This window comes from Panthera onca, chromosome B1 (genome assembly GCF_046562875.1).
Source record: "Panthera onca isolate mPanOnc1 chromosome B1, mPanOnc1 haplotype 2, whole genome shotgun sequence".
NCBI classification, from domain to species: Eukaryota; Metazoa; Chordata; class Mammalia; order Carnivora; family Felidae; genus Panthera; species Panthera onca.
In genome coordinates this window covers 59122056-59136199 of record NC_138342.1, presented here as the reverse complement: position 1 = coordinate 59136199, position 14144 = coordinate 59122056, and the positions used below count along the sequence as shown (strand labels likewise).

The 14144-nt window shown below is 34.8% G+C and overlaps 1 pseudogene; it reads left to right on the top strand.

Moving 5' to 3' along the window:
* The first annotated feature begins 308 nt into the window (after positions 1-308).
* LOC132693075 (small ribosomal subunit protein eS24-like) overlaps positions 309-14144 on the top strand; it is a 29291-nt pseudogene continuing 15455 nt past the window's right edge.

Here is a 14144-nt window from a genome sequence, read left to right as displayed (position 1 = left end):
TGTGAGACCCTGAGCAAAAGACCCAGTTATGTCATATGCAAATTTATGACCCATGGAAACTGTGAAATAATACATGTGTGTTGCTACAAGCTGTTAATTTGGTGATAATTTTTATGGAGCAATAGAAAACTAGTGGATTTGTGACATAAAAGGTTGAGGATAAGTTGTTCTGCTGCTGTTGGTAAATTAGGTATTAAGTAATGGTGAACAAATCACCCTACAGAAGTAAACACTGACATTGTTAAGTCCATATATAGTCTCTATTCCTACAGGATGGCCATTTTATCCATGAGCCTATTAAAAAAGTAATGACGTGTCGATGGAAAGAGGTTGACCCACAGTTAAAGGAATTGTCATTTTGTCCATCTGATCAAGATACTCCTCTATGGTAAGGGCTTTTTGATGAGCATTCATTCAGGACAATGCTCTTATGTTTTAGTTCCATTAAAAAGGGTCTATCCATGTATTTTACTTCTCAAACCCCCTTGTTTCTAAGATTATACTCTTCTTTCTTCCAGTTCCATTAGCCAATGACCATGAGTAAGTCTGGATTTGTGGCTGATAACACACCTTTCATAAAAATTGGAAAATGATCTGAAATACTAAAAATTACACCCATTGGTCCTTAAGGGCCAACCGTGAATGAGGTTGTAAGGCAGTAACAGTTGCACTTCCCCTCGGCACCAACAAATCATTTAGATGAATCTATTAATGAGTCAAGTATGTAGGTAATAAGGAATTTCCTGTGAGTCCCTAGATGAGGCTGAGGGAGAAATGACAGTGTTGTAGAAGTTGTATAGTCAGAATGTAGGTCTTCTGCAAGTTACTTGTGCCTCTAGACATTCTTAGGTATGGTTCCATATATATTACTTCCATTAGATGATGGAATACTGCTGGACATGACCAACTTTTTGGTTATTTTGATTTTAAAATATGTTATTCATCATTGGCAGCTCCAATCAATACTTACGTGGTCTCATGGCAAACAATTTACTGTCTACCATTATTGTAATCATTCCAATTTACCTCTATTGATTGAATGCTTCTAATCAGCTTCTGCCAATCTACAATCTCTTCATCCTCACTGAAATGAGGAGAGTACCTAATATGCTGGAATTCTCCTCTACAATGTATTTCTCAAGGACTTGGTGAAGAGGTTGTCTTCTGGATCCATTTTAGGAATATAGCTAGGAATGAGGAAAGCAGAATGTATATAACAAATTAATCCAACATTTCCACCTCCTAAATCTTTTAATTCTTTTCTCTTTTCTTCTTTGTGGTATGTCAATTTCTCTTAATATGAGATATTGTCTAGATTTAAGTCAACCAAAAAATAAAACAACTAAAACTTCTCTCAGATGTTTAAGCTAGTACATTGGAAGTCAAATTCCTCATAAGAATACCTGTATAGGTAAACTCAGTTAAATATGAAAACTTTAGTCTTCCTTTTTATTGGTCTAGAATGCTCAGATTCCATGCTGATATGTATTGGTCATATTTCTTGTAGCTAATTTTAAACTTTTGCCATAAGTTAAAATTTTGAAAATGTCATTTTTTTTTTTAACTGTTCAGCATATTTAGAAATGCTCCCAGCCTCCTACGGGTGCTCATCTATATCAATCAGGATTTTTAGTTGGAAACAAAAAATAACCAAGCTCAACTGATTTAAGCAAAATGGGATATTATTAAAAGGATTTGGGGTAGCTCATGGAATTATTAGGAGGCCTAGACAATTAGAGTCAAGACTTCATCAAACAGTAGTTGTTGCTGCCCACAGTGCAAACAGTTGGCTTGGATACTAAATGCCATTAATAGCATGGGTCCTAGTACTGCTACAAAACTTAATCTTGCCGCAATGACCTACACAGCTGTCCAGAGTTCCTCTCATCTAATGCATGGACTCCCAATTCCAAGTACAGAACCAAGATCACATGTCCACACCCTAGGTCCAAGCAAAGTTAAGAAAGTAAGTACTTGACATTTCAGCATTTATGGTGGAAAGTACACTCTGTCTCCCATCATATTCATAAAATGGGAAGTTCCCAAAGCATAGGAAGGCAAATTACTTGATGAACAGCCAAAATGAATGATAAATGTCAACTATGGTTAAAATCATGTGTAGGTATATGTACTCTACGATCCCCAAATTCTGCTGCTAGAGTTTCTAAAGAAATTCTCATGTATGCCCAAGACAGAAACAAGGATTTTTTTTTTTGAAACAGTGTATATAATAACAAAAATGTGAAAAGAACTCAAAGGCTATTAGAATTAGATCAATAGGTTGTGATATGTAAATTTCAGGTCTTTTTTGTTGTTGTTGTTCAGGTATTGAGAAACTACTGTGTCAGATATAATGCTAAACACTGTGTACAGAGACTGGGGTGGATGAGACGTTTACAAATATGAATTTTTAACAATATTGCCTTTAGGACTGCCCCAATAGAGTGGGAAGATAGACACATAAGTATATCACCAGGACATATGCAACATATTGAAGACTCAAATGGATCATGTACATGGTACAATAATGGTACAGTGAGAAAAATATAATTGCCTGCATAAGTGGGAGAAGTCTCACAGAGAAAAAAGATACATATGTAAGTGAGACCTCAAAATGTCTACAAGAGTATGAAATAAATGAGGAGAGATTCATTCCAGGCAGTAAAAATTTTATTGTAAAGTCACTAAAATTTGTTATATATAGCATAGCTCAACATACACAAATCAATCAATGTGATATACCACATTCACAAAATGGAGGATAAAAACTATGTGATCATCTCTTTAGATGAAGAAAAAGCATTTGACAAAATTCAACATCCATTCCTGATTTAAATGAATGAAGTAAGTATAGAGGGAATGTACCTCAGCATAATAAAGGCCATAAATTACATGCCATAGCTAAGATCATATTCAATGGTGAAAAACTGAAAGCTTTACCTCTAAGATCAGGAACAAGATAAGGATTTCCATTTCCACCATTCTTATTCAACATAGTACCAGAAGTCCTAGCCAGAGTAATCAGGCACAACAAAACAAAACAAAACAAAACAAACAAACAAACAAAAAACACGAAATAAAAGACATCTATTTTGAAAACAAAGAAGTAAACCTGTCTCTGTTTGCAGATGACATATTATTATTATATGTCAAAAACCCTAAGGACTTTACCAAAAACTATGAGAACTAATAAATGAATAGAGTTGAAGGATACTTAATCAGTATCACTTTTCCATACTCTAACAATGAACTATCAGAAAGAGAAATTGAGAAAATTCCATTTACAATTGTGTCAAAAAGAATAAAGTACATATGAATAAAGTTAATACGTAAAAGACCTATATACTGAAAGCTATAAAATATTGATAAAATAAATTGAAGAAGACTCAAATAAAAAGATATTACATGTTCATGGATTCAAAAAATTAGTATTTTTAAAATGTCTATGCTACCAAAGAAATCTGTAGATTCAATCTAATCCCTACCAAACTTCCAATGGCATTTTTCACAGAAATGGAAAAAAACAACCCCAAGATTTGTATGGAACCACAAAACACCTTGAATAGCCAAAGCAATCTTGAACAAGAACAACAAAGCTGGAGGCATCACACTTCTTGATTTTAAACTATATTACAAAACTACAGCAATCAACGTAGAGTTTGGCATAAAAACAGACACATAGATTAATGAAACAGAAGAGAGCTGAAAAATAAACCCAAACATATATAGTCAACTAATTTACAACAAAAGGGCTAAAGATACACAATAGGGAAAGAATAGTCTCTTCAATAAACAGTATTGGGAAAACTGAAGAGACATATGCAAAAGAATGAAACTGTATCTCATCATTTTATACATCATTTTTCTGTACACAAAAATTAAGTCAAAATAGATTACAGACTTGAAATAAGACCTGAAACCATTAAACTCCTAAATGAAAATATAAAGGGAAACTCCTTGACATTGGTCTTAGCAATGATTTTTTTTTATTTAACACTGAGAGTGAAGACAATAATAGCAAAAATAAATTAATAGGACTACATCAAACTAAAAAAGCTTATGCAGAGCAAATGAAACCACCAACAAAATGAAAAGACAACCTACAGAAAGGGAAAAATGTTTATAAATCATTTATCTGATAAGGGGTTAATATCTAAAATATATAAAGAACTTATACAACTTAATAGCAAAAAGAAAAAAACAATTAAAAAATGGGCAGAGGAATGAATAGACATTTTTCCAAAGAAGACATACAGATGGCCAATAGGCACACACATGAAAAGATATTCAACATCACTAACCATCAAGGAAATGCAAATTAAAACCACAGTGAGATATGACCTCACCTGTTAGAATGGTTATTATCAAAAAGCCAAGACATAACAAACGTTGGAAAGGAGAGGAAAAAAAGAAACTCCTAATCAATGTTGGTGGAAATCTAAATTGGTGTAGCAAAAAAACGGTATGAAGTTCCTCAAGAAATTAAAAATGGAATTACCATATCATCAAGCAATTCCACTTCTAGGTATATATCCAAAAGAAATAAAAACAGGTTATTGAAGAGATATCTGCACTCCCATGTTCACTGTGGCATTATTCACAATAGCCAAGAAATGGAAACTTAAACTGTCCATCAACGAATGAATAAAGAAAATGTGTTTTGTGTGCCTATGTATTACATTTATGTATATATGTAAATACACATACATACCACATAATATACACACAATGTATACAATTGTGTATATATAAAAATAATATATACATATATGTGTGTAAATATATGCATAAATTTGTGTGTGTGTATATATGTATGCTATGGGCTATCATTCAGCCATGAGAAAGAAAGAAATCCTGCCATTTGTGATAACACAGATGGACCTTGAAAACATCGTGCAAAGTGAGATAAGCCAGACAGAGCAAAACAAATACTGCGTGCAATTACTTATAAATAAATTCCCCAAAAGTCAAACTCATATAAACAGAGTAGAAAAGTGGTTGCTTGTGACTGGGGTGTGGGGCAAATGAGGAGAAGTTGGTACACACTTCCAGCAGTAAGATGAATAAGGCCTGAGGATCCAATGTAAAACATGGTGACTCTAGTTGATAAGACTATGTTTTATAACTGAAATTTGCTGTGAGAGTGGAACCTAAATGTTCTAAAAATAAATAAATAAGGTGATGGATATGACAATTAACTAGATGGAAATAATCCTTTCACAATCTATACATTTATCAAATCACCACAATATACATTTTAAATATCTTACTATGTTATTTAATTATGCTTCAATACAGCTTATATTTTTAAAAATAAAAAATAAAATAATAATGAAGTTGAATTACTTTTCTACCTTAAACTTTTTAAAGTTTTTTTTAAAGCTTTTGAAAATGTTGCCATCTAGTGGTGTCAAACTTTTTTTAAAAGTTAGTAATTAGTAAATCCTTCAATTATGTTTCCTAGGAAAAGTTGCCTTAGCATTTTTCAAAGAAATGTTATACTTGTGCCTCTGCTTTAAGAGAAAGCACTCTGGATTTAGGATACTGGGTTTTAGAATTTGGCTTCTGAGTGATCACAGGCAAGCTGCTTAATTTCTCTATAAATGCATGTAATAATAGTACCTACCTCCCACGATTGTTAAAGAGAATTAATGAGAAAATCCTTATAAAGTTATTTAGTGCAGCATTTGGCTCATAGTATACACTCAATAAGTAGTAATTGTTATATTGCTCAATAGGGAAAGAGTTGCAATCTTTCAGTGGCATTGAAGTTTGAGTGATACAGAGCTTAAAACTATGGGACTTTATATTGTCAATTCTGACCAGAGTATTACACTTCTTTCTGGGAGTAGTAGAAACATTGTTTTGGTATATGGTTGCTATGTAGATGGCAGGCATTAATGACTAGTATTATCTAACTTTGAAAGATCCCTGAATCAACTATGATTGTGATTTACTGTTAAAATGTTTATAATTTGCCCCTGATTTGGTCTGTTAGCTATTCTACAAGAAAATACAAATCTTTCTAGGAGAGCATGAATGGAAGTAAGAGAAAGACAGCTTCACTAGTTGGCTAAAAAAATTGAGTCTCATAGAAGATGCAGTCAGCCCTAAAACTGCCTGTCAAGAAGGCAAGGCAGATGGAAATGGTCCTCTCTATTTATGACATCCGTTCAGCTCCAGTATTGCTATGATTTATTTTATTCTTCAAGACAGTCCTTGAATCTTACTTTAACTTGATTTCACCTGTCCGGCGAAGCATAAACAGTGCGATTTTAAAAATGCTTTTGACAGAAATGTCTCCTGAGATCTCCAAAGATACGATGACAAAATGTTAGTCAGATGACACCACTATTGAGAATTTACAGTTAGGCATCTAGCAATATTCATAATTTTAGTTAGTGGACTGGAGTCAGTCTGGAGGGAAAAATATGCTGCAAGACTCTGTCACAAACACCCCTTCTCCAATATTTTAATCAAAAACTGGGATTAATAAGGCATGCTTTGTTTAAGTTGCAGAAAATTCTGGATGGGCTGATGTGGTAGAAAGCTTGTAAGATGGTCCCAAGGATTCCTACCTCTTGGTATTCACACCTTCATGTAATCCCCTCTCCTTGTGTGTGAACTGGTCCTAATCACTCATTTCTATAAATGTAATAGAACAGAAGTGATGGGAGTCACTTCTAAAATCAGATTACAAAGAGATTATGGCTTCCATTTTGCATGTTCTTTCTTGTTCTCTTGCTAACTTGCTGTGATGGAATCAAGCTGCCTTATGGAGAGGTCCATGTGGCAAGGAACTGAGAGAGACCTCTGGCCAACAGCTAGTGAGGAGTTGAAACATTCAGTCCAATAGCCCACGAGGAACTGAATTCTGCCAATACCCACGTGAGTGAGCTCAGAACCAGGTCCTCTCGAAGTTGAGGCTTCAGATGGGACTGCAGCTCAGACAGCACCTGAATCCTGGTGAGGGTCTTTGAGGCAGAGGTACCCAGATAAGCCAAGTCCTGGATTCTTGACCCACAGAAACAGGGAGATAATAATGTTTCATATTTTTAGCCACTAAGTGAGCTGATTTGCAATACAGCAATATAACCATGAGGTCAGCAAACTACAGCCTGTGGTCAAAGCTGATCTGAGGTCTGCCATTGTATGGCCTTTGAGCTAAGAATGCTCTTTACATTCAAAAGATTCCTTACTTCTTTTCTCTTTCTTTCTCTCTTATTTTCTTTATTTCAGTCTTTCTTTCTTCCAACATGTAACAAAGACCCCTGGCCCACAAGGCCTACAATATTTACAATCTAGAGTTTACAGATATAGATAAAGTTTGCCAACCCCTGCAGTAAATGATATGACTGATAACAGAATAAAGATTCAGAATGATTACCTTAACTGACTAGAGTAAAGAAGTGAAGGGGCGCCTGGGTGGTTCAGTTGGTTAAGCGTCTGACTTCAGCCCAGGTCATGATCTCGTGGTTCATGAGTTCGAGCCCCACATCGGGCTCTGTGCTGACAGCTCGGAGCTGGAGCCTGTTTCAGATTCTGTGTCTCCCTCTCTCTCTGGCCCTTCCCCTCTCAAGCTCTGTCTCTGTCTCTCTCAGAAATAAGTAGACATTAAAAAAAAATTTTTTTTAAAGAATTTAGAATAAAGAAGTGAAGTAAATGAGATAAAATTTGGCTGTAGTTCACACAATGTTCTGCTCTTAAGTTCAAAATTTCAATCTCAGAAACATAGGATAATGACTATGTGAAAAGTATGAGAGGATTTTAGTAGGTCCTGCACTCACAAAGAGCTAAAATATAAAATGGATGCTTAAAAATGGTTAATATATGGGTGCCTGGGTGGCTCAGTCAGTTAAGCATCTGACTTCAGCTCAGGTCATGATCTCATGGTACGTGGGTTCAAGCCTTGCATCAGGCTCTGTGCTGACAGCTTGAAGCCTAGAGCCTGCTTCAGACTCTGTGTGCCTCTCTTTCTCTGCCTCTCCCCCACTTGCTCTCTGTCTCTCAAAAAAATAAACATTAAAAAATTTTTTTTAAATGGTTAATAGAATCCAATACTGCATTAACATAAATATAAATCCAGTTCATAAAGAAATACAACCTCAAGACTACTCTACATTAGTCAGAACACACGTAGAGTATGTCAATAGAGATCTTTTAAAAACTATTTTGAGACAATGGAAAAGCCTTTTGTATTTATTTTTATAGAAAAGGCTTTTAAATTTATTTCTTTAAAATAATTGCAAGATACAACTTTTTAAACCAACATGATAGTGGAATCACTAGTGTTCAAAATTATGTATTTTATCTGTATTAATCTCACACCATATTTTTTACTCAATTCTTCCTTTGATGTCTACTTGTGTTGAATAACATGTTTATATTTGGCTTCCTCCTGTCTTTCCGTGTATTCCAAAAGGAGTAGAGGGGAAGGGAAAGACATCTAAGAATATACCTGTGTTTGTGGGAGATGGCTGGCATATTTAAGAGTATTGTATTTTATGGTGAGGATGCGGAGAAAAAAGGAAACCTCATGCACTGTTGGTGGGAATGTAAGTTGGTACAGTCACTGTGGAAAACAGTATGGATGTTCCTCAGAAAATTGAAAATAGAAATACTATATGATCCAATAATTCTACTATTGGGTATTAACCCAAAGAGAACAAAAACACTATTTCAAAAAGATGTATGCACCTTTATGTTTACTGCAGCATTATTTAGAAGAGTTAAAATATGGAAGCAACTTAAGTGTCTGTCAATAGACTAATGGATAAGGAAAATGTAGTATACACACACACACACACACACACACACTCACAAAAACACACAGAGGAATATTATATAGCCGTTAAAAAGGATGAGACAATGCCATTTGAGACAACATAGATGAACTTGGAGGCTATTATGCTAAGTGAAACAAGTCAGATTGAGAAAGACAAATACTATATGATTCTACTCATAGGTAGAATCTAAAAAAACAAACAAACAAATGAATAAACAAACAAAAAGCAAAATCAGATCTATAAATACAGAAAATAAACTGATGGTTGCCAGAGGAAAGAGGAGTAAGTGGTTGAGCAAAATGGGTGCATGGGAGAGGGATATACAGACTTCCTGTTATGAAATGATAAATCTCAAGAATAAAAAGCACAGCATAAGGAATACAGTCAATGATATTGTGATAATAATACAATGAGACAGATGCTAGCTTCACTTGTGGGGAGCATAGCATAGTGTATAAACTTGTCAAACCACCTATAAGTTGTACACCTGAAACTAATGTAACATTGTGTGTCAACTATATTCACATTTAAAAAAAAAGAGAATTGTATTTTACAACCTCTTAAAATTGGGTCTATTTCTGTCTCTCTGTGTTTGCATATACTGTATTTTCAATACTGTACACATCTGTGCTTACAAAAGTATCCCGGTAAACGTCATTGTAGAATAAAATGCACCCAGGAACCAACAAACAAAAAGATAATTTTAAACTAAGTCTAAATTCACATTTATACATGCCATGAATGAGAAGTATAGAGACTAACTAAATAGGTTTCAGCCTACTTGAATACAAAGTGTTTTAAGTCTGACTGATGATATAATGTATTGGAGAGACTCAATGGACTCCATTCTTTCCTTATTTACAATAAAATCTACTCTCTCCTTGCTTTTCTATAAAGCTACTGCAGTTTATTTTAACTTTATAGTCCATGACTCCTTGTTGTTTACTCTTACCCATGAGAAATTGTTCTGAATGTAGTAAGCAGTGACTGACTCACATCTAGTCAGCTTCCACAGCAGCCAGACGGAGGGCAAGCAGGAGAACTGGTGATAAAAATAGGCTTTGATGCTGAACCCTGCAAAGCAGACTGTGGAGGCACTAACAAAGTTCCTCTTGGGAAGATTATTTCTCCTGCAGAATGAGTGAAAAGGAACTGCTATTTTCACACTGTAGAGGGAGGTGCAGGCTTGCACTGAGCTGATTCAGTGGTGAAAAGAAAAAAGAGAGATTAAAGGAAAAGAATAAACACACAAAGGAAAGGAAAGAATTGGAGTGATAACATTTCTGCTTATTTTCAATCACTATGTGAATGAAATTACTTACATACTTAAGGTTAAATTTTTAATTTCAAGCCTACATTTGGGTAATGCTTACATTTGACTTTATTTTGTTCTACTAGCCCAATACTTGTAGCCCTTAACAATAAATTTTATTTAATATTTAAATCGTAGATCACGATACTTAAAAAAGAAAAACACCTTTAACTGCTAAGGATGTAGATGGAAATCACCATGTGATAAGCTTCCTAATTATGAGCATCTGCATAACAAAATTATTTCTTATAGATTTTGACTATGAAAAACTAGCAGATGCAAATAGATATTCATTTATATTTATGTCCAGAAAATACTCTTTTTGGTATGAGGTATATAGTTATGTGGCTATTGAATCTTCATATTAAATTTGAGTTTTCTCTGTTACCATGTATTGACCTTAACAGATTCATAGGTAACTTAGAAATGAAAATGCCTCTAAATTTAGCATTGCTTAATGTATATTTTATCATTTGATCATTATTAAATATGCTATGATTTATATGATTAAATATCATATTGTTATAAACTGTATATCCATACAATGCAGAACTTTTATTTATTTTTCTCCTGTTTTTATGATGTAAACAAAACAGCAGTTACAGAAAACGAAACATTGGCATGCCCTTCTAATTCAGTTACTGTTTCTTTTCCCTAGTTCCCTTATTATTGTGCCCATATTCATGCATCTTTTAAATTGCTTTCTTTTTTTTTTTTTTTAACGTTTATTTATTTTTGAGACAGAGAGAGACAGAGCATGAATGGGGGAGGGCCAGAGAGAGAGGGAGACACAGAATCGGAAGCAGGCTCCAGGCTCTGAGCCATCAACCCAGAGCCCGACGCGGGGCTCGAACTCACGGACCGCGAGATCGTGACCTGAGCTGAAGTCGGAGGCTTAACCGACTGAGCCACCTAGGCGCCCCTAAATTGCTGCTTTCTTAATCGACAAAATGTTATGCCTCACCTTTTTCATTTAAAATTATGTTAAAACTGTTTTTCTGCTTGTTGCATGGATTCCTCATCTTAATGTGTAGATAATCAAAGATTTTGTAAAATGAGGTATCACCTGTGGAAGGCTGGCTAACTAGTCATGTCCACAACATTCCACCCACCTTGTGAAAATTTTCACTGTCCCCTCATTTCACAGGCTGGGACACCCAGTGTGTTCCCTGTCCCAGAATTAATTGAATACAGGGATATCAATTCATCCTATCAAACCTGAGAGACATCTGTGATGCTAAAATAGCAATTGATTCATTTACAAGGAGAATTAAGAAGTAAAGGTACAAGCCTATTTCCTTGTGCTTGCTTTGACCTATCACATTCTCTCCCTCCAGGCAAGCTGCATAGGAGGTTGCTTGATTAGAATGGACCACAAACACGGAGTCCCTAATGCAATTAAGTGCCTGTCCCCACAATAGCTTCCAGCACTTCTAAGCAGTATAATAAAGTCCTAAACAGTACTGCATGGGAAGACCTGTTTTGTCTTGAAGATTTCTGCCTTTTTGTCATTTCCACTGGGGATCAATCCTGTTGTCAACTGACACATTCATTAGGAGTGTCAATAAGTTCCTTCTGGTTACAGTTATATTTTTTGGACCTGGGAGCCATTCTCCTTCTTCTGCCTTGATCCATTATGCTTTGAGTTTTTTCTGCCTCCTTTTTGCAAAATTATCTTTTTTCTTTAATCTTAGTTATTGAGAAGCACCTCACTGAATATACCCATGTGCCCCAACTATCCCTTCCAAATGGCAGTATAGTATTCCATTGAGTTTCTCTATCGTTAGCCATTTGCTGTTTTTCCTTCCCCATCCTATGAAATTATAATGCGTGCCATTTTTTTCTTCAGAATTTTTCAAAAGAATAAATTCCTAGGAGTATTAGAAAATCAAAAGGAGAAGACTATGTAACTTTTTATATTATTGCCTAATTACTTCAGAAAATGGTTTGAGCAATTTATCCTGATGCCAGCAAAATACAGCAATTTCAAAATAATCTCACCATTAGTCATTTAAATTTCTCCAAAATTTTAATATGTTAATAGGAATACAACTATAATATGTCACTCTTTGAGATTGAATTTTTAATTTCTACTGAAACCGGTCACTTTTGCATGTCTCATTATTAATTTTTCCTTGTTAAATTACATTCTTTTTTCATTTTTTTTGAGAATTTGATATTTAGGTTTTCACTTTCTATGAACTCTTTATATGATACAGATATTGTTTCCGTCAAAAAAGAGGCTAAACTTTCCTAATTTGTTGTTTTAAAATATCCAGGTATGCTCTTCTATGTTTTATAAACCTTTTCACGTTGTGTCCTGATCACTCATCACATTTTAATCTTTACTTTTTTGATAAAATCTTCCTCATTCACTTCCCCACTGTTCCAAAATACCTGATTTGTCATATGTTAAATTATTTTTTAATGTTTATTTACTTTTGAGAGAGAGAGACAGACAGGACACGAGTGGGGGAGGAGCAGAGAGAGAGACGGAGACATAGAATCCAAAGCAGACTCCAGGCTCCGAGCCATCGGCAAGCACAGAGCCCTACCCGAGGCTCGACCTCACACTGGAAGATCATGACCTGAGCCGAAGTCGGACGCTCAGCCGACTGAGCCACCCAGGCGCCCTGTGGTATGTTAATATAAATTATTACATATAGCTGGTTTTCCTCTCTAGTATTGCTTAGGAAATTTATCGACCATCCTTAGTAAGGAATAAATTCCTGCCGCTCTGGTTGTGCCATATGCTATGTAGAGTTGTCCCTGAAAGAAGCAGCTCCATTGCAAATCAATGCCAAAAAATCAAAACTTTCTCTGTGAATTTTGATTGAAGCTCATATTAAAAACTGCTATCTGTTCTCTTTGTTCATTATGTTTTAATATGTAGGACCTGTCTCTCACAACTGAAGGAACACAGGCCTGGATTTCAGTTGTTTCAGAGAATTATTGCCTATCTTTTTGAAGTGTTCTCCACAAAACTCTCAAAAGTGATTTATTTCGATTGAGACTTCCTGGGTTTCTTTTTTTGAATGCATATCATATCACAACATATTATATCACATTATATTATATATTACATAATATGTTTAGTCACTTAAATTCTTTTGCATTTTGGCTTTCATCTCAGTATTATAAGATGGAAACTTAAAACCAATAATTATATGTTAAAATATGCTAAAGATAATATTCCTCAAAGTACAGTAAATTCTCTGTGTTATTTATATCACCTAATCAACACTACAGATTTTTAAAAAATGGATGGAAGGAGGGAAGAAAAGAGGGAGCAAGAGAGAATGAAAATAGAATTTATAATTATAGTCGTATAACTTTTTGCAGCATATAAATGAAACATAAATTATATTTCATATATTATTTGTAAATGACTGCTGTTTGCACTTCTAAGATGCAAAGCTCTCTGCCATTTCTGATAATAAATATCACACTTAGACACCCTGCAAGTGTAAGGTATTATTTTGTGTATCTCCCCTTTGTATTCCCAAATTCTAAAAACAGGAATGTATAGGTTTAGATATATATTGCCCAGGGCAACAAAAAGGGCCTTTCAGGTATGCAAAGACAAGTCTTTTCCTGTTAGCCTGGTCTTGTCTGTTTCACTAAAACTCATGTCTATATCTCTAGATTGCCACAATGTTCATCAGCAGTAACACAGTAGTGTATAGGGAAACAGAAAGTGAAAAAAATTTAGAAGAGCAGAAGACTCTGGATTATTGGTTCTGAAATAATTAAGACACCTAAAATATTATTATAATAGGGAGATTTGGTTACAGTGTCTCACTCTTAGTGTAATATGTGTAAAAAAGGGGGTTGGGGGTAGGAACAGGGTGGAGAAAGCAGTGGAATGTTGTGATTCTTACACTACCCCTGGGTAAGCCCCAAAACCATGTTTAAAGTTCCTGGTATTCACCTAATGTAGTCAGATTACTTTGGAGGACAATGATTTTTAAGTCTTTACCACCCTCAACAAACATACTTGAAGGTGGAATTTCACACTTAGAGATTACAGCAAAGTTTTCCAGTTA